Genomic DNA, 24,626 nt, shown 5'->3' with positions numbered 1-24,626 from the left:
ATGCCAGTGCTACAAAAACAAACAGAGAAGAATTTCTGACCAACGTGAAACTACTGGAGTGAGGCTTATTACAGAGTATGAAAATGGAACTTCAAGAATGGTGAAAACAGAAAGTAAATCTAAGGCAATATGGGCCAATAATTTGGTCCTTTTGAAAACACAGGGGGCCCTGGTGGCATGATGGTTCTGCACTGAGCTGCTAACTCTAAGATTAGCAGTTCAAACCCACCATCTGGTTTTCTACTCCTGCAAATAGTTCAAGTGGCAGAAACCCACGGGGGCAGTTCTACCCTGTCCTATAAGGTCACTGTGAGTCAGAATCAAGACACTGGCATGCTTTTAGTTTACAATTGGTGTCTTACAAACAATATTATGATAGCCCTTTGGTCTTATCACATGGTTTTCCTAAATATTCTACTAAAGAGAATTGTTAGAAATGAAATTATGATCTTTATATCCCCAACAATCTCTTTTTCTGAACTTTTATTATGGTTCAAGTCCATTTAAAAGAACATCGCATTTATTCTCTACTATTAGTTTGGAATTCTCCAAGAAGAGAGGGGAAAGCCCAACAAACAAACAAAAAAGGTCTTTTTTTATCTTTGTAGCCCCATGCCACTTAGAATGGACATACAGTAAACATACTCAATTATTGATTGGTGTCTAAGAACCTTTCTGCCAAATACATTGCTGCGTGTCAAGTCTGATTTTCCCTTTTCACCGAAAAAAATTTTTTTTAATGTGTCAAGATGAAGAAAAAAGAAATAGGGAACTAGAATTTTGGAAATCTGGTTTCAGACCTGGTAGATGTCACAAACTAGCTTTGTGGACCTGAACAAGTCACAAAATCTGCTTTGTTCCCTTTCAGCATCCTGATGGTGAGTTGTTGCTGAGCAGCTGGCAGCTCATATCACACTTAGCACTTGAAGTCAATAAGACACAGTCACATTTCAAGATACAGTATGTCTTTTAACACTGATTCAAGACAGGTATTCCAGAGCAGTCAGAGGCAGTCACGAATGTGAGTAAGATACACTGCTACATAATAGGTGAGTCACAAGTGTCTACATGTGTACAGTTTCTCCAGCAGGTCATGGACTCCATTCCTCTCTCTGCCCACACCAGCTATTTCACACACGTCTGTCACCTGCAAGAGCATCTGAGTTGGTACCCCATGATTTAAAACAACTGTAAATGTTTTCATTTCAATAACTAGATGGATGACTGTGTATGGAAAACACAAATACTCTCGTTACTAAACAGAACATCAGAACTTAATGAAAAGGCACTAAGCCTCTATCAGTTTCCTAGAGCTCGTTTACTTTCAGGATGCGATGTATTGCAGTAACAAGAACACAGAATTGTGGACACAAATAAGAGCAGATTCTAGTCATGTCTTTACTACTAATAAGACCTGTGACCTTGGGTAGCAATTTACTAGGCTTCATGGAGCCCTGCTTTCTGATTTGTAAGATAGAGAAGGAGAGTTAGATCTAATCATGTCTACAACTCTCCAATTCTATGAAAAAAGGAAATAACATTCTTTTGGCCCTATTTCCTAGAATTTTATGAATTCTATGGGCCTTTAAAAGTAAACAGATTTTCTAAGCTAAATGAAAGGATTAAAGAAGACAGTAGACCAATAATCAGAATGCAGCAGTAGATTCACAAAAGGATGTGCTTATTTCCTGAAATGTAAACAACTATAGATCAACAAATGGAAAAGGCCCTCACTAAAATCCAGTGCCTCGATGGCATGGAAGTCATTTAGCAGTAAGGTAGAGTCCAGTGGCAGTAACATTATGGTATGAATTACGAACGCTGGCTTATAGTGTCTATTATACCATTTCCTTTGTGATTTTAGCCTCTTGTTCAATCATAGAAGCTCAACTTCCTCATTTATTAAAAAATATCAAGCAACTGGAAATAGCACCAAAGCCTGAAAAGATATGTGCAAAGCGTTTATGCAGGCTTCAATAGACCAATATCTTTTACAAATTCTGTGAGTTTTTCTGTATGAAAGAGGCCCTCCACCAGGAGACTTGAGCAAGTCTGTCCACCAAGACCTGCCAAACTCAAGCCACTCCCTAGCTAGGCCATTTCCCTGGGGTGTATTTCTAGCAAGCAGCCTCCAGAGTAGGAACGCAGTGGTTTGGTGGTAGAAATCATGCCTTACATAAAGGAAACTGTGTCAGGTTGTGCTCTCTAGTGAAGCAAACCAGGGGTTTTATATGAAGAAGGAGATTTGTGGCTCGCACAGTTGCGGAAGTAGGCAAGGCTGGTTCAGTTCAAGTTGGTAGGTCAGATGTAAGCTGGAAGCTTCTTCTAACCTGGATAGCTTCAGAAGCTGACAACCAGGAGGCAGAATGATGAAGCAGGAAGGCCACAGACTGGTGGATGCAGAGGTACATGAATCCGAGGCCAGCCAAATGGATCTGAGGTCAGTAGTGTGCAGAGAACTCCAGGGATTGGCATGTGCCGATCCAGATCCAGTAGAAGGCAAAGGGGCAAGAGTGCTTACTTCTGCTTCTGGCCTGTCTCATATAAAACATCCCATCCCCAAGGAGAGGTCATTAGGTTTCAACATGATTTTCCCATGAGTATATGGTTAACGTAAACTCTGACCGTCACCTACCCACCCTCGTCAGCTTGACAGCTGTACACACCCTATAGCCATAAAACCTCCAAACAGACAGTAATACAATCAGACTGCATCTAATATATGATCAACATACATAAAACCAAAACTGCATTAACCCCATTTTAATCTTATTTTATGTGAACAAAACAAAAATATTTGATACATGCATACAAATAGCACAAACAGCCCTCCCTTCTGCAGCTGGTCCTGTGGCCATTGCTGGTGTGTCCAACTATCTCCCCCCACTCCCCATTCTGTGTCTCCTTTGCCCTCAGAAGTATCCCCGCTGGTTGTTGTTTGCCTGGTGGCATGGCCCACTCTCATTTATGGAAATCTGGGCTACTGGTCTTCCTGTATGAATTGGGGTTCTATAATGTACCATTGACTTTAATCACAGGATCGGGCAGTCATATGAACTGACCTAAGGAATCTTCGGGCCTCCAGATAATACTCTTCTTTACCTCGATGGTGCAACACTAATCCAATTTCCTTTTGATATCAGGATCAATCACACCCTTCACTATAGTAACTTCTTTGCCTGTTGATCCAGGCATGAGGAGCCCACAATGGCCAGGAGTCATTCTTGACTTCCTATGTGATCAGTAATATGTCTCCAGACACGAACAGCACACGGTTGCTGGGACAGGAAGGAAAAATGCAGAGAGAGGGTTATAAGGAGTGATAGCGAGTTGAGCCATTCTCAGTTCCACTCTTTGCTTTCTGAACCTGTGAATCCTGCTAGTAGAGAAACTACCGTATATTGACCATTGGTTTAGGGCATACACAGCTTCTTGGAGAGCATTGTCCCCACCCTTCAAGGTGTTGCCACCTAGCTAGTACCATAATTGTGTCTCTAGAGGGCCACTCTATCATTCTATTTAGCCAGCTGCTTTAGGATGATCTGGAACATGGTAAGACCAATGTATTCCATCAGCACACGGCCATTGCCACAGTTAATATCTGTGAAGTAAATCCCTTGATCTGAGGTGATGCTATGTGGGACACAATGTCAGAGGATGAGACATTCTGTAAGTCCACGAATGGTAGCTTTGGCAGAAGTACTGGGTGCAGGGAAAGTAGATCCGTACCCAGAGTAAGTATCTATTCCAGTAAGAACAAAATGCTGCCCTTTCCACGAAGGAAATAGGGATGTAATCATTCTGTCACCAAGTGACTGGTTGACTCCTCTGAGGAATGGTCCCATATCCTGGACTCCGTGTTGGCCTCAGCTGCTGGCAGATGGCGCAATCAGCAGTGCCAGTAGCCAAGTCAGCCTTGGTCAGTGGATGTCCATACCGCTGAGCCCACCCACAACCTCCATCCCGGCCACCATGGCCACTTCATTCGTGCACCTATTGGCCAAGGACAGAGAAGCCTGGAGAGAGAGAGTTTCCACAGAATATGTCCTCCTACCAACTTGATTGTTAAAACCCCACTTTTGCAGAGGTAACCCTTTGGTGAATATTCACAAGACACAAATAGCTTCACTTTGGGGGCCCGGTCAGAGAGGTCTTTTCACATACCTTTTCCCTACACCTCCTGGCCATGTATTTTCTGATCATGCGTCTCCAAACTCTTTATCATCCAGCCAAGTCATTGGTCACAGCCCATGAATCAATATACACTGACACATTTGGCCATTGTGCTTTCAAGTCCACTGAGTAGCCAGGTGTGCCCTTCAAAGGTGTGCCCATGGGGAGGATTTTCCTTCAGCACTCTCCTTTCAGGAGGGCCCAGAGAGGGGCTATGGTGCTGCTGCTGTCCACCTACAGGTGGTGTGTGCACGTCATGCAGAGCCAGCAGTCAACCAAGGACAAGTTTTCTTGTTCTTCATACTGAGTTCCTCACTCAGCTGATCATAAGTAACTTCTGATGAGGCCATCGCTGCAGAGTGGGAGAAAAATGGTGCTAGGACAAGAATAGAGACCGTAGGCATTTGGGCCACATCATGGTGTATATTTGTATGTTCAGATCCTGCTCTTGGAGATACCACTACCATTCAATGATGGAAGGCTGCTATGTGTCCAAATTTATGACTCCATGGGTCAGACAACACCCACTTCATGATGGGCAGCTCAGATCACATGGTGTTTTGGTGGCCCATAGTGAGGTGTGCAGTCTCTATTCAGGCCTAGTAACAGGCCAAATTTTGTTGTTCGAAGAGGGAGTCATCTACAGAGGAGGGCAGAGCTTTTCTCCAAAAACCCAAGGGTCTGCACTATGATTCACCCACAGGGGCATGTAAAACACCCCAAACTACACCTCTGTCTTCACTGACACCTCAAGAAATGCTGGATTAGCTTGATCTTAGGGTCCATGTGGAAGAGAACCCATCTTTACAGATTTTTTGCTAGACCCATTGTTGGTACCAACTGTGTCAAGTTGTGTTCTCTAGAAGAGCAAAACCAGCTATACTTTTATGGGCACATAGAAAGAGATTCACATCAATAAATGATTGACACATCTGTATAAGAAGTTAAGCCCAGTTCAGTTCAAGTCCATAGGTCAGAGGTAAGCTTAAGGCTTCCCTTGACTCGTGTAGCTTCGCAAGCTACTTGTGTAGAAAGGAAGCAAGATGGCTACAGGCTGGTGGATGCAGAGACAAATGAATCCAAGGTCAGCCAAATGAATTCAAGGTTGAGACTCTATTGACAGCTCCTGGGGTCGGCAGGCAATATAACCAAAGGATATACAAACCAGACACAGGGATCCAGATCAAGTACAAGGTATAAAGGGAAGAGTGCTCAGCTCTGCTCTTGATTCTCTCTCTCTCTTGTACAAAAGATCACACCCCCACAAAGTGTCATCAGGCTGCCCCTACTTTCACCCAGAAGTGTCTAGTTCATATAAACTCTAACGATCACAGAAACTCGGGTTCAATTCCCCACCAAAGCACTTTACGCATAATGACTAACCTGTCAATGAAGATTTGAAGTATGCTGGACAGGTTTCAGAGTAGCGTCCAAATTAACACAAAGTAGAGAAAGGTCTTGGGATCAATTCTAAAAATCAACCAGTAATACCTTGCCAATCCCATTTGTTGTAGTTATATAATCTGACGTCAACCTGCAAAGGGGTGGAGTCTAGCTTGTCAATCAGGTCACAGCTAGATGACCTCATTTGGAGGCACCATGGAGATAAAAAACTCACTGAAGGTCAGACACACACAGACTCTCTGCTCCCTCTTCCTGCCTGGAGGTGGGACCCACACTTGCTGCAAGACTTTCCTGATGACAAGCCTGATGGAGCTACGCTGATGCAGCCAGAGCCCTAGAACTGGAGGCACCATGTGGAGACCATGCCAGTGCTGAGATGCTAACACTGCCACTGGATCCACAAGATTTTACACCCACTGGCCTGTGATGTACATTCAGCATCATTGCATGGGTTACGGGAGTCTGAAGAGGAGATTATAGATTGGTATTGAACATATGGGCTAAGATTAGACTTAGGGACTTGATCTGGACTGGGCTGGGATATTTTCTTAATGTACAATTGCTCCTGGATAGAAAGTTCTCTCTTACACACATCTGGGTGTCTCTGGATCTTTTTCTTTAATCAGTCCAGACTAACATACTATTGTATCTGTGGTCATCATAGTTTGTGGCCACCTTTACAGCCCCCTGCAACAATAACCTTGAGGGATGAATTGACATCTGCCTCTGGGTTAAAGAGGAAGGTCATCCTAAAATAAATATTTGCCCCAAGTGTCTATTCCTCAGCTGTGACATCAACCTGTTTTTACGGCATCCTCTGAGGACCTTTTACATTACCTCAATGGGGCTTGAGAGTAAAGGGACCTGACATGAGCAGAAGTGTGCATGCTTGCTGTATGTAAGTAGTAAAATCCTGTCTGACCCAAGAATCGGTGTCTTCTGCCAGAATCCATGAAATTGTGGCAGTCTAACATGTTAGTTTATGATTAGGAAGTCTCAGACCCTTCAAAGATCCTGTAAAGATACTTAGTAAATGTGTGTTCGTGGAATAAGTACAATTATGAGAGTATCTCATATGTATTCCATTACTTTTTCTTGGTAAAATAAATTAAAACCCTATATATTTAAATCTGGAACCAGGAAGAGAGTTTGTGTGGTTTGTAATCATCCAACTTCCCAGTCTTACAAATTGTCATCTGTTAGGTAATTCAGTGCAGTCCTATCAATAACCTACTCTTATCCATCATTCGATATTATTAATCAGAAATGTCAGTACCTCCTCCCTCCATTCTTTACTCTTGTACAGTCAGAATTTTCCTCATATCTAAAGATATGATCCTAAAAGTTTGCAATGGAAGTTTTTATGATTCTGGGCCATTCCCAAATCTGCCACACTAATTATAAAGCAAGTCATTGTACTGTTATAGAGCACTAAAACCAAAGACATTGTTTTTCTTTAACAAAACTTTGCAAACTATACTTCTGTGCTTTAAATGCACTGGAAATTTTGAGAAAAAACCTGGCAGATCTAAAAGAACTGTAAACTTGTTTAGGATTGTAGACAAGAACGTGGAGATTTAAGTGGCACCTCTACTCTATTTTGTCAGAATGTAAATATAATTGCAGGTGTTTAGAGGGAGGGAAAAAAATAAAAGACAAGTATGCCAATAAAAACCATACATGCTGAACACCAGGAAAGCAATAACACTATTATAAACCATTTTATGTGATAATTGCCTTTTCAGAAATAGAAATAGGATTATTATCACTAACAGAAAGACTTTAAAGAAATGCAAATTCATGATTAGGATCATTTTCAGGTGAAGCAAACAGCTATTTGTAAATGATTATGTCTTTTTTGTTTTCCCACCGGCTCATAGCTTTCCTCACATTTCACACCATTATTTGTTTTAGAGTAAAAAAAATGATATCAAATACCCTGATACACGTTTTCACCTTGTTTGAGGAGTCTGAGTGCCTAAAACTACATCTACTTGAAAGGACCAGGATGTTCTCAAACCCTGATCCTTTTCCGGCTTTCAAATGAGTCTGGCACCCTTAGTTGTTTCTCTGCAAAGCGCTGCCAACGGTGTCAACACCCAAACAGAACAGGACACCGAAGCACTTGCGGATCATCAGAAATTCCTGGATGGTAAAACTGACCAGTGTTGTATCTTGTTACAGAATCAGGAACCAAGGTGAAATAAAGGATGGGGCTGCATCCTGGCCAACTCCTAATTAAGATACTTTTGAATAAACAATCCCGTTTACCAGTGTCCAATGCCAAAAGATGTGTTATGCCCACTCCCTAAGAGCTAATTAAGTACTTACTGTTTTATGAACTCTTTAAAACCGCATGACACACTAAAATAAGCTCTAACATGACATGATACACTTGGGCACCGATTTAGCTTAGCCTCAGTTACTAGAACATTCGTTTCCAGGTTACCTCCAGGTAAATGGATCATACCAAACTCTACAGTCCCCACCGAAACTGATAGTTCATGTATAATCTGTTCAGTGTATGAAAATCAAGAAAGAAACTTTATTCAAACATTCATATTTTTAAGGGATTTTTTTTACAAAAGTACTCTGTATGGACTATTATCTTTTCACCATGTGTTCTTATGACTTACTGAATGTGTCATTAATATTTTGTCTACTATTTTATAGGTTACACTGTTTTAATTTGAAATTTCATTTGATCTTCATAGTAATATTAGTTATTTTTTATAGCCTCTACTTATGAAAATAAAAAAATGAGGATTCAGTATGTGAACTAGGTCTTTATTTTTAACCTCTGGTCTCTAAATTCTCAAACAGATGCAGAGAATTTATTAATTGTGGCATATCTAATTAGACTTCTATTATCATCCATGAATAAACTATCACTCTGAATATGTTCACAATATGGATGTGTAAATATAAGGATTTTTTTTTATTTGTTTGTTTTTTCATAATCCTCCCTCCACAGCCAAAGAACCTGCTCTTTGGAGCAGTGCAAATATGTCTTCCTTTTAGAAGGTTTATCCAGAGCTATAATCATAGGAACAAACTTAGGAAGATGTGAAATTATTTCCAAATTTAAGAAGTTAAAACTTGGTGTTCAACCTCTTGAAACAGTGAAAAGTAACACTTTGACAGTAGGAACATTGGTTTTTCATGGGAAAAGTGATCCAAATATTATAATTGGTATTATTAATAAAAATAATAATAGGAAAGGACAGAGCTATGGGCACAGCTTTGATGAATTACAGGTTTGGTTGCCTGGCTTTGAAGAATGAAGTGTCCCAGTGTCCTGGGAGAGCTCAATCCATAGGCTTCATACCATCCATACTGTGAGTTGTGGCTGTCTTAAGAACAGACAATTGACCATAATATAATTATTGGGCTCTATCCACTGGAGTGAAAAACAAAGAAAGAGATTGAAAGGTCAAAGAAGAAATTAGTCCATAGGACTAATAATCTATACAAACCACCAGAATCATATCTACCCTGAGACTGAAAGAACTGCATCATACCCAGTTAGCAACCATTCTCAGCAGAATCACAATATTCAGGCCTTGATAGAAACTATGAAAAATTCACTAAAGAATTCATTTTAAATTTTTTTAATTTAATTGATTTAAAGCTCATCTTTAAAAAGGCTAACTGAACTGATTGGGAATGGAGGACTCTCTGAGACTACTGTCCTAAGATAGTCTTCAAACCCTGAATTAAAACAAGCACTCGTGCTTACTTAATAGTCAAATAGCAGATTGACCAACAACAACAAAAAAGAATATCAGCAGTAAATACTGGGCTCCTTTTGAAAATTATTTATATTTCACCAACTGGATGATACTTATTTTAAAGCAAAGATGAATATGTAAGAAGACAGGGAAACTAGATTAGTGGAAATGGAACAGCCACATATTGGGAATATTGAGAATGTTCACATATTTTATAAATGTATCCATCACTGAATAATTTTCATGGCAATTGTTGAATGAGAACTCAAACTGCGGTGTCCGCCTTCACTGAAAATACACAAAAATGTCATGTTTTACAATGTTCCGTATTGGATAAACAACTTAAAAAGCCATTATTCTTTTGATTTTACTAATAATGCCATTTTCCCCCTAAAGGTGACTATGCTAACCAGTAAGTAAAACCAGCTGTAATCATATATCTGGTTACCATCCCAGGATATCAAACACCTGTGAGGTTGGACACCCACCCCCATGACAAGAAAGGCAGAATCAGTTGAAAATGACTTTCCTAATATCCATCAGAGAATTAAAATGGCTGAAACAAGAGCAAACATAGAGATGTCAGATAGCTTCAACAGAAGTGCAAACTGCTAGAGTCAGTGAGAATACTTCACTTGTGACCCTAAGGAGTACCGATCTCTAGGCTGAACGTAGGGGCTACAAACACCTGGACAGAAGAGCCTTATCAAGTGGTTCCTCTTCAACACAGCTGATTATGACACATGGGCAGCAAGTGACGTGCATGACAGCAGGTTACTAGGGATGGGAAGGAGGCATTGAGTACACTCTGTTTATAAGGTACATGTGCTACTTGTGAATATTGTGCTATCAGAAAATAAACTTATATTAGCTGTCAATGTCCATTGAAAACCCTCAGATCATCGTGAAAAAATTTAAGATGTATAACTGATACTCTAAAAAAGAAAATGGAATCATAAAGTATGCAATAAAAATCAGAAAAGGACAAAACAGAGGAAGATTCTAAAGAAATGCAATGAACACAAAAGTTATATGCAATTATTATTCCAACCTCGTCTATGATATTTTGAAGGTGCATGGTCTAAATATACCAATTAAAAGACAGTCTTGAGAGTGGATTTTTAAAAAGGAAAAACACAAGACTTAACTATAGGCTGTTTATAAGAAATCCACTTTAAATATGAAACATAGATTAAAAGTAAAGAAATGGCATAAAAGAAATGTGGCATATTCACGCAAGGGAGTATTAAGTGATCTTTTAAAAATGTAATCGCTCTTTTTTTCTTTGCGCTGCCTGCAGATAAGAAACCATATGAGTGACATAGTAAATTACCATGACCTACTAATTACTCAAATAGTAACAAATGGTTTTTGATGGCTTTCACCATGGAAAGGCAACAAGTACCTAAAACCAATTCAAGAAAAACTAGTCAACATGCTCAAGAGAAGGCAAGAGAAACAAGCAGAGAGCGAGCACAATCAAGCAAGAAGAGTTGGACGTAGGACCTGTTTTCGGACCCAAGGTCTCTGCACAGAGAACTTTCTGAGAGTAGTTTTATGAGGCAAATCAAGAGAGAAAAGACAGACAACTTAATGAGGATTCCAGAATAATTCAGGAAAACAACACTCCCACCATCTCCAGAAACACTCATCCCTCTAGTATTGGGATAATTCATAAACCCACTGAGAAAGAGGGTGGTGCTGGTACCAAACAGCCTGCAACAGGAGTGCACGGAGTGAAGGCTTTGGAGCACAGTGACCTCAGTCACCCCTACATCGACCATTTACCGCTAGAGATGCCTTGAGCACATCATTCTGAGTCCGGGTGTCTTATCTGGGAGACACACATAATACTATGCCTCACTGAAACAAATTTGGGTAAGGCATGATGATTTAATATAATGATGAATAAGTAGTAGATGCTCAATATATGCTGTTAGTAGTTTTATCTCCCATTCTTTATTAATACCAACTCAATCTCATCTAGTCAGTTCTGACTCTCAGTGATTCGACCGAAGTTTTCTGAAAGTAAATCTTAATGGGAGCAGACAGCCTCATCTTCCTCCTCAGGAACTTCAGGAACCGCCAACCTGGAAGTCAACAGACCAATGCTTTCTCCATAGTACCACTAGCCCTCCATTATTCCCCAGTAATCGAGTTTCAAGAGCATTTTTGTAAATGTTTAATGAGTAGAAACACTGCATTTTTCTTAAATCAAAAGTCAGTTTGTAGAGATTTGAAGGTAACTTCACATTAGAAATAAAAAGCAAAAAACATTTCTTTACAGTGCTACAATCAGATATGCTCGTCTATTTTTGAAGGCTGACTCAAGGTTCCTTGGGAGTTTGATGAAGCTGGAAACTATAAACAGGTAAAATCTATAACTAAATCCCTTTAAAAGAATGTATTGAGATTCCGTAAAACAATAACACACTGTCCATCTTCAGGAAGGTCTGTAGGGTGACTGCAAACAACATTTGGGGAGGGGGGGCAGTTCATCCTCACTTCAAACACTCGTCCATCTCCTGGAATAATTTTTAAGTGTCTCTACAATAATGTTTTGATTCATTAAGGCACAGTGGGATCAAAAGCAGATGGGTTTGGCAGCAGATTCCCCGGCTGCTCTGAACAGTGCCAGCTCAGGGAAGGGATGATCAATGTCACACACTCCATTCTTCAGGCACTAATCGGTCCTTGGCTCCAGGTTTCCCAGTGTTCAGATGGAGTGCCAGGACACACATGCTGGGAGAGAGTCATTTTGGAAGCATCCATGCAGGCCAAAGAAATAACTGATTACCTTGGGCACCGAGAATCCCAGGCAACAGCTGCTTTATACTGGACGATGATTAAGTTTGATCTCTTTACTCTGTATAGTAACAATCACACTATCAAAGTTCATTTCACACGCACATGTACACACATATGCACACACATACACATGCACATGCACGATAGCTCTTGGTACCGTTTGAGAAGCCGCCTGTCTTGCTTAAACTTGTCTAGCAATTTATGGACACGTTTATAACTGACCACTTTCATCCCCCTAGTCAACAAACCTTTATAGAATGCTTTTAAAATGATCAGGGGCCCATCGGTGTTCTACAAATGCAGACACGGTCGCTGTGCGCTAGAGGGCCCTGAACTCGAGAAGCTTCCAGTCTACACTGGACCAGAGATCAGTTTACCAGCAAACTAATGACAGGAAGGCGTTCCACAGGCAAGTCAATCGACTGTGAGATGTTCTTGGGGATGTAAATATGAAGCGTAAGACCACTGAGAAACGATGTTATGAATGTTGTCCCAATCATTTAAAAGATTTTTTTATGTCTTTGGAAGCAATCCTTAGAGTACCCGCTTACTCAGCATCCCTGCAGGAAGAGCTATGAAAGAAGTGTTTTCATTGAAAAGTATTTAACTTGAAAAATCAATTATTCTGGAATGGTCACCTGCTAAAGATGTGAACAAGAACCCTTCGTAGAATGAAATGAAAAATAAATTATAAAGGTATCAACTGCTCAAAGCTTGTTACCATCCAATGGTAACTAGTAAACTAACCAGGAGAGCAGTTATAGACTTCTGCTGCTAATATATATAATATACATACATACATATTATTATAAAGAACGCATTAGTGCTGTAGGCTGAAATGGTTTAAGTTTTTTTCCCACTTCATACCACTAGAACTGCAGTTACATTCATTAGAACATTCTGTAGCTTTTGTGAAAGTCAAGAAGAAAACCCTATTTCAAGATGAGTAAAAGGAAGTCAATTGTAAATTGACTAAATATAGCCTCTTTCATAAGAATATATCAATCTCAGCAAGGTCTTATGCTAGGGATGCAAGTAAGATCTTACCATTTATTTGTGATAAAAGATTTGTGCCTGAAACAGGCTAAAGTAATTGTTAATGCCTGAGATTGAGCAATTTCCACACAATCCAAACCAAAACCCACTCACTGCTCTTGGGTCAGTCCTGACTCCTGAGAAACTTACAGCACAGAGTAGAACTGCTCCTCAGTGTCTGAGACTAACTTTTTCCAGGAGCGAGCAGTGTCAACTTCCTTTCTTGAGCTTGCAGGTGAGATATAACAGCAGGCCTTGCAGTGAGCAACCCAGTGCCTAACCTACAAGGCTACAAGATTCTCAGCCACACCAAAAACCTCAAACCAAACGCACTACAATTAATCTGTTATGATTTATAGGGTCGTACACTAAGTTTCAGAGACAGCACATCTTTACTGGAGCACATAACCCCAACTTTCTCCCTCGGAGTAGCTGGTGGGTTTGAACCACTGCTTTTGAAGTTCACAATTCACATGTAACCAACAGGGTCATCAGGGGTCCCTCCTCACTACACCAAACTAAAAAACCAAACAAACAAAACCAAATCTCTGCCATAGAGTGGATTCTGACTCATAGTGATCTTGTGGGAGAATAGAAAGCCTCATTTTTTTTTTGCCACAAAGTGGCTGGTGGGCTTGAACCACTAACCTTGAATTAGAAATTCAGTGAATAATCCCCTATGCCACCAAGGCTCCTTGCCTAGCCACAGAGTGGAGATGAAATAGTGGGTCACTTGGCTGTCTATAAACCACCAAAAAGAGGGATTGCTCCACTGCTTTTATCCCAAGGTGGCTAGGGTTTTTATGAAATTATTTTATTCAGTGTCCCTGAGTAAAATATTTAATTACTTTAATAAGCACTTATATCCCAACCTTTCCAAAAGGAATGTCAATATGGAAAATCACACTGCCCGAAAGAATCAAAGTATGAACTCATAGTTGTTCTTGTTATTGGGCAATCATTGGACTCTGACCACAGGCTCCGGTCAGGAGCACATTTGTCTTTAAAGTGACATCTCTTCTCTTTAGCACTCTAAATAAGTCTATAACAAGAGGTGTCTCCATTGCAATACATCATTTGATTTCTTGACCACTGCTTCCACGATGCTGACTGTAGACTCAAGTAAAATGAAATCTCGGGCAACTTCAAATGTTTCTCCGTTTCTCACAATGTTGTCTATTGGTCGAGGTGGATTTGTTTTTACATTGAGTTGTAATCCATACTAAAGTTGTAGTCTTTGCTATTCATTGGTAAGTGCTGCAAGCCGTCTTCATAGTCAGCTAACACTGTGCATAGGGAAAGTGGTTATTGAAATTTCCTCCAACCCTAATAATATATTTTTAATTTTTCCCTTCCTATAGTCCAGCTTCTCCCAATTAGTTGCTCAGCTTCCAGATTGAATAAGTATGGAGAAAGGATACAACCATGATGCACACTGATCCTTATTTACGGCTGCCTCTTGGTCTATGTACAGGCTCTTATAATTAATTGTTTGGTACTTTCCATTCTTGGCAATATTAGCCTTAGTTTTTTAAGCTCCATAGTCAAACTCCTTTGCATAGGCATGAAGCACAAGTAAACATATTTCTGGTATTCTCTGCTTTCAGCCAAGACCCATCTGACATCAGTAATGATATCACTCATTTGACATCCTTTTCTGAATCCAACTGGAAGTTTTGGGCAGATCCACGTAAACATACTATCACATTCATTTTATAATTACCTTCAGAAAATGGTTACCTTCTTGTGATATTAATTACATTATTTGATAATTTTAACATTCTATTGTGTTACCTTTTTAAAAAAAATATTCATGGCTCCATAGGAAAGTGAGAAAGGGACCAGATCTCAACCCGGGGCACCAAGCTTCAAGGGCAATATACCGGCATGAAGCAGCATATTAACAGAAAGGGCTGCAGGGCTGGCCCCAGTCCCAGCTATGTCAACCCCCTCCCCAGAAGAATGCACTACAGAGGACAGCACTGAAGATACAGCCCAGGGAGAGAGGCAGGGCTGCCCAGACCGCACAGGAGCAAACTAAGAGGGGAGTGAGAGAGAATCACATCCTGGCCCACCAAGCCCCAAGGACAACATTCCTGCTCAGAGCAGTCAATGCACAGAGAGGACAGTGGACTTGGCCCCACCACGAGACACAACGCCCCCTCACTGACCCACAGTGTCCCCAGGGGACAGCACTGGACACACCTTGCAAGAATTGTGCCTGGTCTGGCACCCACCTCCGCCCCCCTCCCCTGGAGTGAAACACGAAAGAAGCACAACAGAGCAGCAAGGGGAGCAAAGCAATGAAGTCCCAGAGGAATCCCCAAAATAGACTTCAGAATTGGTGGCCCAGCATGGCACTCCAGCAGATTTGATTGGAAAACTTTCATAAGGGTCAGCAGACAGACCTGGAACTATTTATAGGTTGTTTTTTGTTTGTTTGTTTTGTTTTTAAAGTCTATCCATATAAGACAGGCAGGATATTCAAACCTTAGGAGAAAATAATGGGACTGACAGTTTGGGAAGTGGGGAGAAGAGAGAGGAGAAGGAAGTGGGAGAAAGGCGGCAGCCAGCAAACCCAGGGACAAGGGAAAAATAAGAAATCTAAAATCGATGGTGAGGAGTATGTAGGGAATTTGATCACATGCAATGTAGCCGAGAGAAAGTACTGAGAGCTGAATGAAGGTTGAACATGTAATGGGACAGGAGGAAAGTAAGAGGAAAGAACCAGGAGGCAAAAAACATTGATAGAGGAATAAATATAGGCATGCACATATGTAAATATATTAATATATAACAATAGGGATATGTCTATGTACCTATATTCAAATGTTAAGTACTAAGGTAGCAGATGGGCATTGGGTCTCTACTCAACCACTCCCCGAATGCAAGAACACTTTGTTCTAATAACCTGACATCCTTTGATGCTCACCTTCCCAACACTATTGCTGAAGTCAGAATGGGTGGATAAACAAACAGCGAAGAAAGCTTATGGTGCCCGGCTATTAAAAGATACAGCATCTGGGGTCTTAAAGGCTTGAAGTTAAGGAAGCAGCCATCTAGCAGAAAGCAACAAAACTCAGATGGAAGAAGCACACTAGCCTGTATAATCACAAGATGTTGATGGGACCAGGTATCAGGCAACAAAAGACCCTGTGTTAATCTGGGTACATTAGGGAAACAAATCCACAGAAACTCCTGTATAAGAGAGAGTTTTATATAAAGGTTAAGTGCACATCAAGAAAACATTCCAACCTAGTGCTGTCCAAGTCCACAAGCCCAACATTAACCCATATGTCCAACACCAATCCATAAAGTCCTCCACCATCTCACAAAACAAATGCAATGATGCTGACTGCAAGAGGAAAGCCAAGTCAGTGAATGTGTGAACATCTTGGCGCTGGCAGGGTTCTCCACCGGGTGCTCCAGCACCCAGGGCTGCATCAGGGTAGGTCCATGTGGCTTCTCCTCAGGAATGTCTTGCAGGAAGTGACCCTTGCCAGTTAAAGCAAGGAACTAGCCAAGGCAGCTGCACCCTGGTCTGGCCATCACAAAACAAGACCCGAGAACTCCAAAGGTCGGGCTCACTGAGCCATTTATCCCTCCGTCCTTCAATTAAACCCACCTGTGTTTATCGGCCAGGTTGACCCAATAAACTAACTACCTCAATCAGGCCCTTGCCAATTTGACACCTGTACATCATTCTTTAGCCTCACAATTGCAATTAAGTAACAGCTACACCTTAATCCTATAATCTTGTGAGTATGTTCCCCCACCTATGAAGGTTTGTAAGCCAACCACTTCATGCCTTTATCCCCCTATTTTGAGTATTCAATTTATATACTGCCCACTTACATCAACTCAGTGCTCTGAGAAGACAATCATATTTTTCGACATGAAGAGTCTTCAATTCAGTTGGAACCTATGAAGTCTGCATCCATAAGCAAAATCAAATCCGGACAGGTCATCCATAAAGTCAGCAACAGTATGCAGCAGTTCACAGGCTCAAAAATCTCCAGCTGGTCGGGTTCTGGTCAACTCAATGTGGGCTGCCTCACTCAGCCTCCACAGGGTGCCCACTGGTTGCCTTGCCTTTAGACCATGGGCTTCACCAACACTCAGCAAGCCTAGTCCCTTTGTGCTAGGTCATGAACTTTAGACCAGTCAGCCCGCTCTTGTCTTCTTTTTTCCTGTAACCAAGTCCACAGGTGTCAGTGGCCAAACTCAACCCGTCTCTTTATTGCTGCGTTTCTCCCCATTCCACTCAACAAGTAGATCCAGGTGGTCACCTAACAAGCATCTTAGCCTGCTCTCAGGCTCTGTTTAACATTCAGTCCTAAAGGGGAGTTTCCTTCATGGTTCCAGAGTTTTTCTTGTTTCTGACAAAAACCATTGGTTCCTGAGTACTCCAAAGCACTAGGTGGGGTGTATTTTTTCAAAGCTTTCTTTACAGGCATGGCCTAAAGCCATCTAAAGATCAAATTTTAATTGTTGAAAGCAAGTGGGCTTACAAGCTTTCTATTTTCATATTTCTTTTCTTTTTCCCGTAAACAGTGTGGCTTTATCTGACCTCTCGCTAGACAAAGAAGAAAAAGTACCATGAGGGAGAGGTCAAACAAACATCTATAGACCATCTTTTAATTTGCTTTTCCAGTACCCCACTCACAAGGTACCATAATGTGTTAGTCTGGGTACATTAGAGAAAAAAATCCACAGAAACTCATGTATAAGAGTTTTAGATAAAGGTTATATGCACATCAAGAAAACAGTCCAAGCCAGTGCTGCCCAAGCCCACAAGTCCAACATTAACCCATATGTCCGACACCAATAAACTAACTACCTCAGACCCCAAAACAAATATATCAATGAAAACGATGAGGGTCGGAGTGGAGACCCAAAACCATCCACAGGTAATTGGACATTCCCTCACAGAAGGGTCACAAGGAAGGAAAGAGTCAGCCAGGATGCGGCATAGCACCAGTGGAACATAACACATCCCTCTGGTTCAGTGGTTCTCAACCTGTGGGTCATGACCGGTCCCTCTGGGGAGTCAAATGACCCTGTCACAGGGGATGCCTAAGACCATCGGAAAACACATATTTCCAATGGTCTTAGGAACCAATTCACCACTCCTCTATCCATCTCCAGGCAGGCCCGCCCACATAAAGAAATGCCCACATGTAAGTACACAGCATGAGGACTGTTACTCATGCTACAACATGCTTCAAGACCAAATTTCATTTACTTGTCATTAGAAATAAATATTTCACCATATATAATTACATGTTGTTGTTGTGATTAATCACTATGCTTTAATTATGTTCAATTTGTAACAATGAAAATACATCCTGCATATCAGATATTTACATGGTGATTCATAGCAGTAGAAAAATTACAGTTATGAAGTAGCAATGAAAATATTATTATGGTTGGGGGTCACCACAACATGACAAATTGTATTAAAGGGTTGCAGCATTAGGAAGGTTGAGAACTACTGCTCTATATCTTTCATGCTTCCTCTCACCACTATCATGACCCTATTTCTACCTTACATGGACCCTGGTACAGATAAGAGCTCGTGCCACGTGGAATCCAGGACAGATAACCCCCTCAGGAACAGTAATGGTAGTAGCAATACCAGGAGGCTACGGGAACGGGGGTTTGAAGGGGGAGAAATGAGGAGCCGACTACATGATTGACATAAAGTACTCCCCCCCAGGGGGAGGGGGAGACAAACAACAGAAACATGGGCAAAGAGAACCAGCAAACTGTGTAATATATGTAAATAATAATAATTTATAATTTATCAGGAGTCCACGAGGGTAGGAGAGTGGGGAAGGGACTGAAATGGGGGGAGCTTATACCAAGGGATAAAGCAGAAAGAAAATGTTTTAAAAATTATGATGGCAGCATATCCTCAAATGTCTTTTACACAATTGATGTATGGATTATTATAAGAGCTGTAATAGCCCCCAATAAAATGATTTATTAATAATAAAAATGAGCACAAATATGGACCTCTTCCAACTAGTTGATCAGATAGCGACCTTCTGAATTTCTTGGCAAGGATAGTGTGTGTTTCCAGTGCTTCCTCAGTTTACTGAAATAATGCAATTATTATTCTGTCAATTCCTGAAGCCTTGTTTTCCATTAATGGCATCAGTCCAGTTTGGACTGCATCCGTCAGTACTATGGTTCTTAATTATGTGCTGTATCTTACAATAACTGAATGTTAACAAATACTTTCTGGTACATTACTGAATATTCCTTCCATCTTCTTTTCATACTTCCTGCATTATTCAATATTTCCCCATAAAACCCTTTAATATTATAATATCCATATATATTGGATGCAGGACACACCCCCAAGGAAATGCCCTTTGAACTGATTGATTACTCACATCCGATCATAAAATGGAAGATAATGGCATATGATGTGCCAAACCATTAAGAAGCATCACCTAGCCAAGTTGACATATAGCCCCACCCATCACAAACGTATTCACTAGACTTTGATTTTATAGTCATTTCTCGGTGCTTTTAAAGTTGATGTCTTTGGACTGAAGGGCGATATGGATGACAGTGTGACAGAATTTGTCGGTGCATCCAGAGCACAGGGAACATACACCAGCTATGCACACAGGATCTCCATTTCTTCCTACTATCACAGATTTAATCAAGTTTTGGAATTAATGCCTGTGATATCTAAGATTTGCTTATAGTCACACTGCAGTGAATCCTGGGAAATACATTTCAAAAGTAGATTACAGGTGCATTTTTTGAGATAAGAACTTGAGGAATGAATTACAATTTTAATTCAAATGTAAACTCTAATACTGTCACAGCAGTAGCTTGACTAAGAGTAGAGCTGACAGGATTTCCAGTGGCGTATGTGAGATTTTGTAAATAATGGTCGCTAAGCAGTGGTGTGCTGATCAGATCAAACCTTCTTAAGAGAACTGATTAGGAACAGCTGTACAATCCAGCAATTAGCTATACTGTGTTGCTAACTTGAAATTGACTTAGAGTATTTACACCGCAGAAATCATCAAATGCTATAAACCAATGCTTCCCTCTTCCTCTCAGCCCCATAAAAGCCACGAGGTAACATTTACTACCAACTACTGCCTTCAAGGTCCTGTTTCAGGCATCATCTTGGGTCCTCCATCTGCATCTCATTCTTGGAATGATAGCACCGTAACATTTTCATCCCTTTTTGCAAAGCACCGGACTGCTAATCACAAGGCTGACAGTCCAAGCCTACTTGTAGCTCTGAGGGAGAAAGATGAAGCTATCTGCTTTCCTAAAGATTGACAGTCTCAGAAACCTTACGTACGGCTGCTATGAGTTGGAATAGACTCAATGGCAGTGGGTTTATTTATCTGTTTTTGCTTTTTGGATGATTGCAGATGGTCTGACTATATCAATTCTCAAGGAATCTCATTCCCATCCTCTTTGTATTCTGTATCTAAATGATTCATTAATTTAGATTTGCTTCTCCAGGCAGATTACGAGTCAGGTCCCTTGTTGTTTTCAACCTTGTATTTCCCACACTGAGATGCATATGTTTAAAGATCAGCTGAACAAAGGATTTCAATCAACAGATATCATGAGCACGATTATTGCTCCCTCGCGTGTGAATCTCCTTTTGTTTTTAAAATATTAAAAGGGAGTCTTTATACATGAAGATGTGAGGAGCTTGTGTTGGGCCCAGCTGTCTAGAGAAACAAAACCAGGGACATTCACATAGGTATAAGAAAGAAATTTATGTAAGGAGGTAATTATATATCAAGAAGACCTGCCAGCCCCGTTCATGGGTTTGATGCCAGCTAGTGCCATTTTGAGTCATAACTGTAGGCCAATGATGAAGAAAGATGAAGAGAGTAGCAGGGAGCTCAGAGGTCGGTGGGTGCAAAGTCAAATGAATCCAAGGCACAGAGTTTCAGCAAGTTGGAAGGGCAAAGAGGCAGAGAAAGAGGGGAAGGGTTCCTAGTGTCTCTTATCAAAAGGCCACCTTTCCCAGGGGGCATCATCAGACTGTTACCTGATTGACAGGTTAGACTCCCCCACTACACATGTGCAAACTGACATAAAATCTAACCGCCACAGAGTGAACTGGAAGGAATTTACAAGATATTTTATGGACTAGACCTGACAGTGCTGTGTATCATTTCTGACCATAATCTACTCCATGAGCAGGATTTCAAGGCACTTGGAGCCTCTGCTCCCCAGAAAATCACTGCCCGGGGACAGCAATATTCACACTGAGGTATGGAGTTTCTGTCGCATGAAGATATGCTTCTTGTGTTGCATTAATTTGTTCTGGTAAAAATGTTGCTAAATTGTCTCACTCAGGAACATGTCCTTTTATAAATGTTCTACTGTTGTAGAACTCTATCTTTCTAACTTAAGGACTACTTTAAATATACAATGGAAGCTAAAAACACATTTACTGACTCTTGGCGGACAGGATTATCTTCAGTCTCCCAGGCAGTATTGTCTATGCACATACGTTCATTTGAAATACTGGGAGATAACTAATGTAGGCGGCATTTTGTTGGTTTTACATTAAGACAGCACTGAGGCATAGAAACGTAAGGTACTTATTCCAGTCCCATGTAGTAAGCTGAAGGGCTTAGATATAAAACTTTTCTGACTTTGTATTTTGAGATCTTACTATTCTAATAGAGTTCATTAAAAAAGCACAATAAAATACTTAGGTGTCCTAGTTTCCCTTAGCATAGCTCCTGGTTTAATTCCAGCCCCATGAATTAATTTTATTAGTCAGGAGGTGTTATTGTGAAACCCCAAATTACATTTGTCCAACAAAGTTCTTGTTCAGGGTGCAGAACAAGTGTAAGAGTGAAAGCTCCGTCCGTGAAGTGGGCTCACCCTCATCTAGGAGTCAAAGGGAAGAGATAGATTATAGAAAGCACACATACAGGCCTGGAAGGCAGACCTGGAAGGCCTGTGCAACATTTTCAATTATAGCCCATTAAACCCAATCACGCCCACTCCATCTAACTGCAAGAGGCAGGAGGAATATCTTATAGCAAGTACCTATAAAGAAGAGGATGGGCATTTGGTGAGCATCTAGCCAGTTTCTGCCAAATCTGGCCATTTGGACACCAACTATCTCTTCATCATTGTACCCTAACAGCACACTCTCTTTCTCGCCCAAAGGAGAAAATCCAAAGTACTCTCTCCAGGTGTTATCTCCAATTCTGAGTCCAGGAAGTCCAGCTGTTGTATTGTCTATTGTCTCCTCCATCAGGATGAGATTCAACTCCTAATGGCCGAGTAATGCATAGACCAAATACAAAAGTCTGCAAGATGTACTAGTGATAAAGGTATAAGATAACTTCAATAAAAATCCCATTTTGAAAGAGAAAATGACACATAGCCTTAGTCTAAAGAAGTTATAGGATCCTAATATTGAAAAAAGCCCCTAATCTGGAGATGGAGGTTTTTTTGTTGATTAGGCAATAGTTCTCTTGCGTGAACAGAAATAAAATGGAGAGGAGGGCCATACCTGACCTCCTCTGGCTTCCTAATTGCCATGAGACAGAGATATCAACATACTCTGCTGCAGTGCCGAGTTATGTAAGTCATGCCAATGGCAGCACAGATAAAATTCACAATTATCTTCAGGTAGATATCCATTTTTTCCAGCACTACTTGTTGAAGAGGGCATTTGCTTCCCATTGGATATTTTTGTGTCCCTTATCAGTTGTCTTTATGCTGATGCTTTTATTTCTGGGTTTTCAGTTCTTTTCCATTGGTCTAAGTACCTGTCATTATACCAGTACCAGGAGGCTTTGACCACTGGGGCTGTATAATATATACTAAAGTCAGGTAGAACAAGACCTCCCACTGTGTCCTTCTTCTTGTGGAGTTCTCTGGCAATTCTTGGACTCTTCCCTCTCCATATGAAGTTGATAATAAGTTTATCCATTTCTTTGAAGAAAGATGAGGGTAATTGTATCAGAGATGTATTAAACTTATATAGTGCCTTGGGCAGAACAAATATCTTTACTATATTGAGTCTTCCAATCCACAAGCATGGAATATTCTTCCATTTGGTGAGGTCACTCTTGGTTTCTTGTATTTGTGTTCTGTAGTTTTCCTCATATAGATCTTTTGTTCTTTTAGTCAGGTATATCCCTAGATATTTCTATTTGTGCTTTTCTATTGTGAAGGGTACCACCTTTTTGATCTCCTCTTCTGTGTTCTTATCCAATGTGTATAGCAGTCTGATAAACTTTGGTTTTTTTATCTTGTATCCTACTACTCTGTCATACAAGACCCTTATCTTACTCCATGCACAAGAATACCTCAAGGTGGATCACAGACCTTGAGGTAAAACCCCAAACAATTAGGGTCACTAATAAGGGAATTGGGATAAACCTGAGAACTTTGGCGCAGGGAATACATAGGCTATCAGAAATAGGGAAGGACACAAAGAGGAGGCACAAATTGACCAGTGGGATATACTGAAAATAAAACAATTGTGTACCTCAAAAGAATTCACCAATAGAATAATAAGAGAGCCCACGGACTGGGAAATAATCTTCAGCATTGACACATCAGACAAAGGACTTATTACTAAAATCTACAGTCCTCTGGTCGCGTCCCAAAAGAAAAAAAACTACTTTTGCACAGAGGCGGTGGGCAAAAGACCTGAACAGAAGTTTCACAGGGGCAGAAATCTGCATGGCCAATAAACATATGAGAAAATGATCCCGATCATTAGCCATAGAGAAATGCAAACTAAAACAACAATGAGGTACCACCTGACACCCTCAAAGATAAACCAATTCAAAAAATCAGAAAGCAACAAGTGTTGGTGTTGGTGAGATAGCCAATCAGAAAGCCAACAAGTGTTGCTGTGGTGAGATAGGAACTCTCATCCACTGCTGGTGGACCTGTAGGTATGTACAGCCACTTTGGAAATCCATTTGGCGATATCTAAAACAGATGGAAATTGAGCTATATTACGACCAGCAATCCCCCATTGGGCATAAACCCAGAAGAGGCAAGAAACAAACCAAGGCCAGACATCTGTGCTCCAATGTTCATTGCAGCACAGTTCACAATTGCAAGGAGTTAGAAACAACCCCAATTTCCATCAACAGAAGAATGGATTTAAAAATTATGGTATATACGTACAATGGAGTACGATGCATCGCTAAAAAGCAGCGATGAATGCATGAAGTATATCGCCACATGGGAAGAACTGGAGGAAAGTGTACTATGTGAAGTAAGCCAAGCACAAAAGGACAAGTACGACATGAGTCTGCTGAGGTAAGCTTTAAAAGAAATGCAAAAGGGGCACAGGGAAAAAGCTACTCTATACAAATATTCTTGGGGTGAAATCCAGGGGTACATATGGTAGCCAACCAAAAAGGAGGGGGGGAATAAAAAAAAATAAAGAGAAATGGGTGGTGGGGGAAAAGGGCATTAACCCATCCAAGG

General features: G+C 40.8%; 1 protein-coding gene across 1 annotated transcript in view; it reads right to left on the bottom strand.

The window, feature by feature from the left end:
- IQCM (IQ motif containing M) overlaps positions 1-24,626 on the bottom strand; it is a 473,119-nt gene that overhangs the window by 441,493 nt on the left and 7,000 nt on the right. The gene's annotated exons all lie outside the window — the stretch shown is intronic.

This window comes from Tenrec ecaudatus, chromosome 3 (genome assembly GCF_050624435.1).
Source record: "Tenrec ecaudatus isolate mTenEca1 chromosome 3, mTenEca1.hap1, whole genome shotgun sequence".
Lineage (NCBI taxonomy): Eukaryota > Metazoa > Chordata > Mammalia > Afrosoricida > Tenrecidae > Tenrec > Tenrec ecaudatus.
The sequence above is the reverse complement of the archived record's forward strand: the minus strand, read 5'-3'. Positions and strand labels throughout refer to the sequence as shown.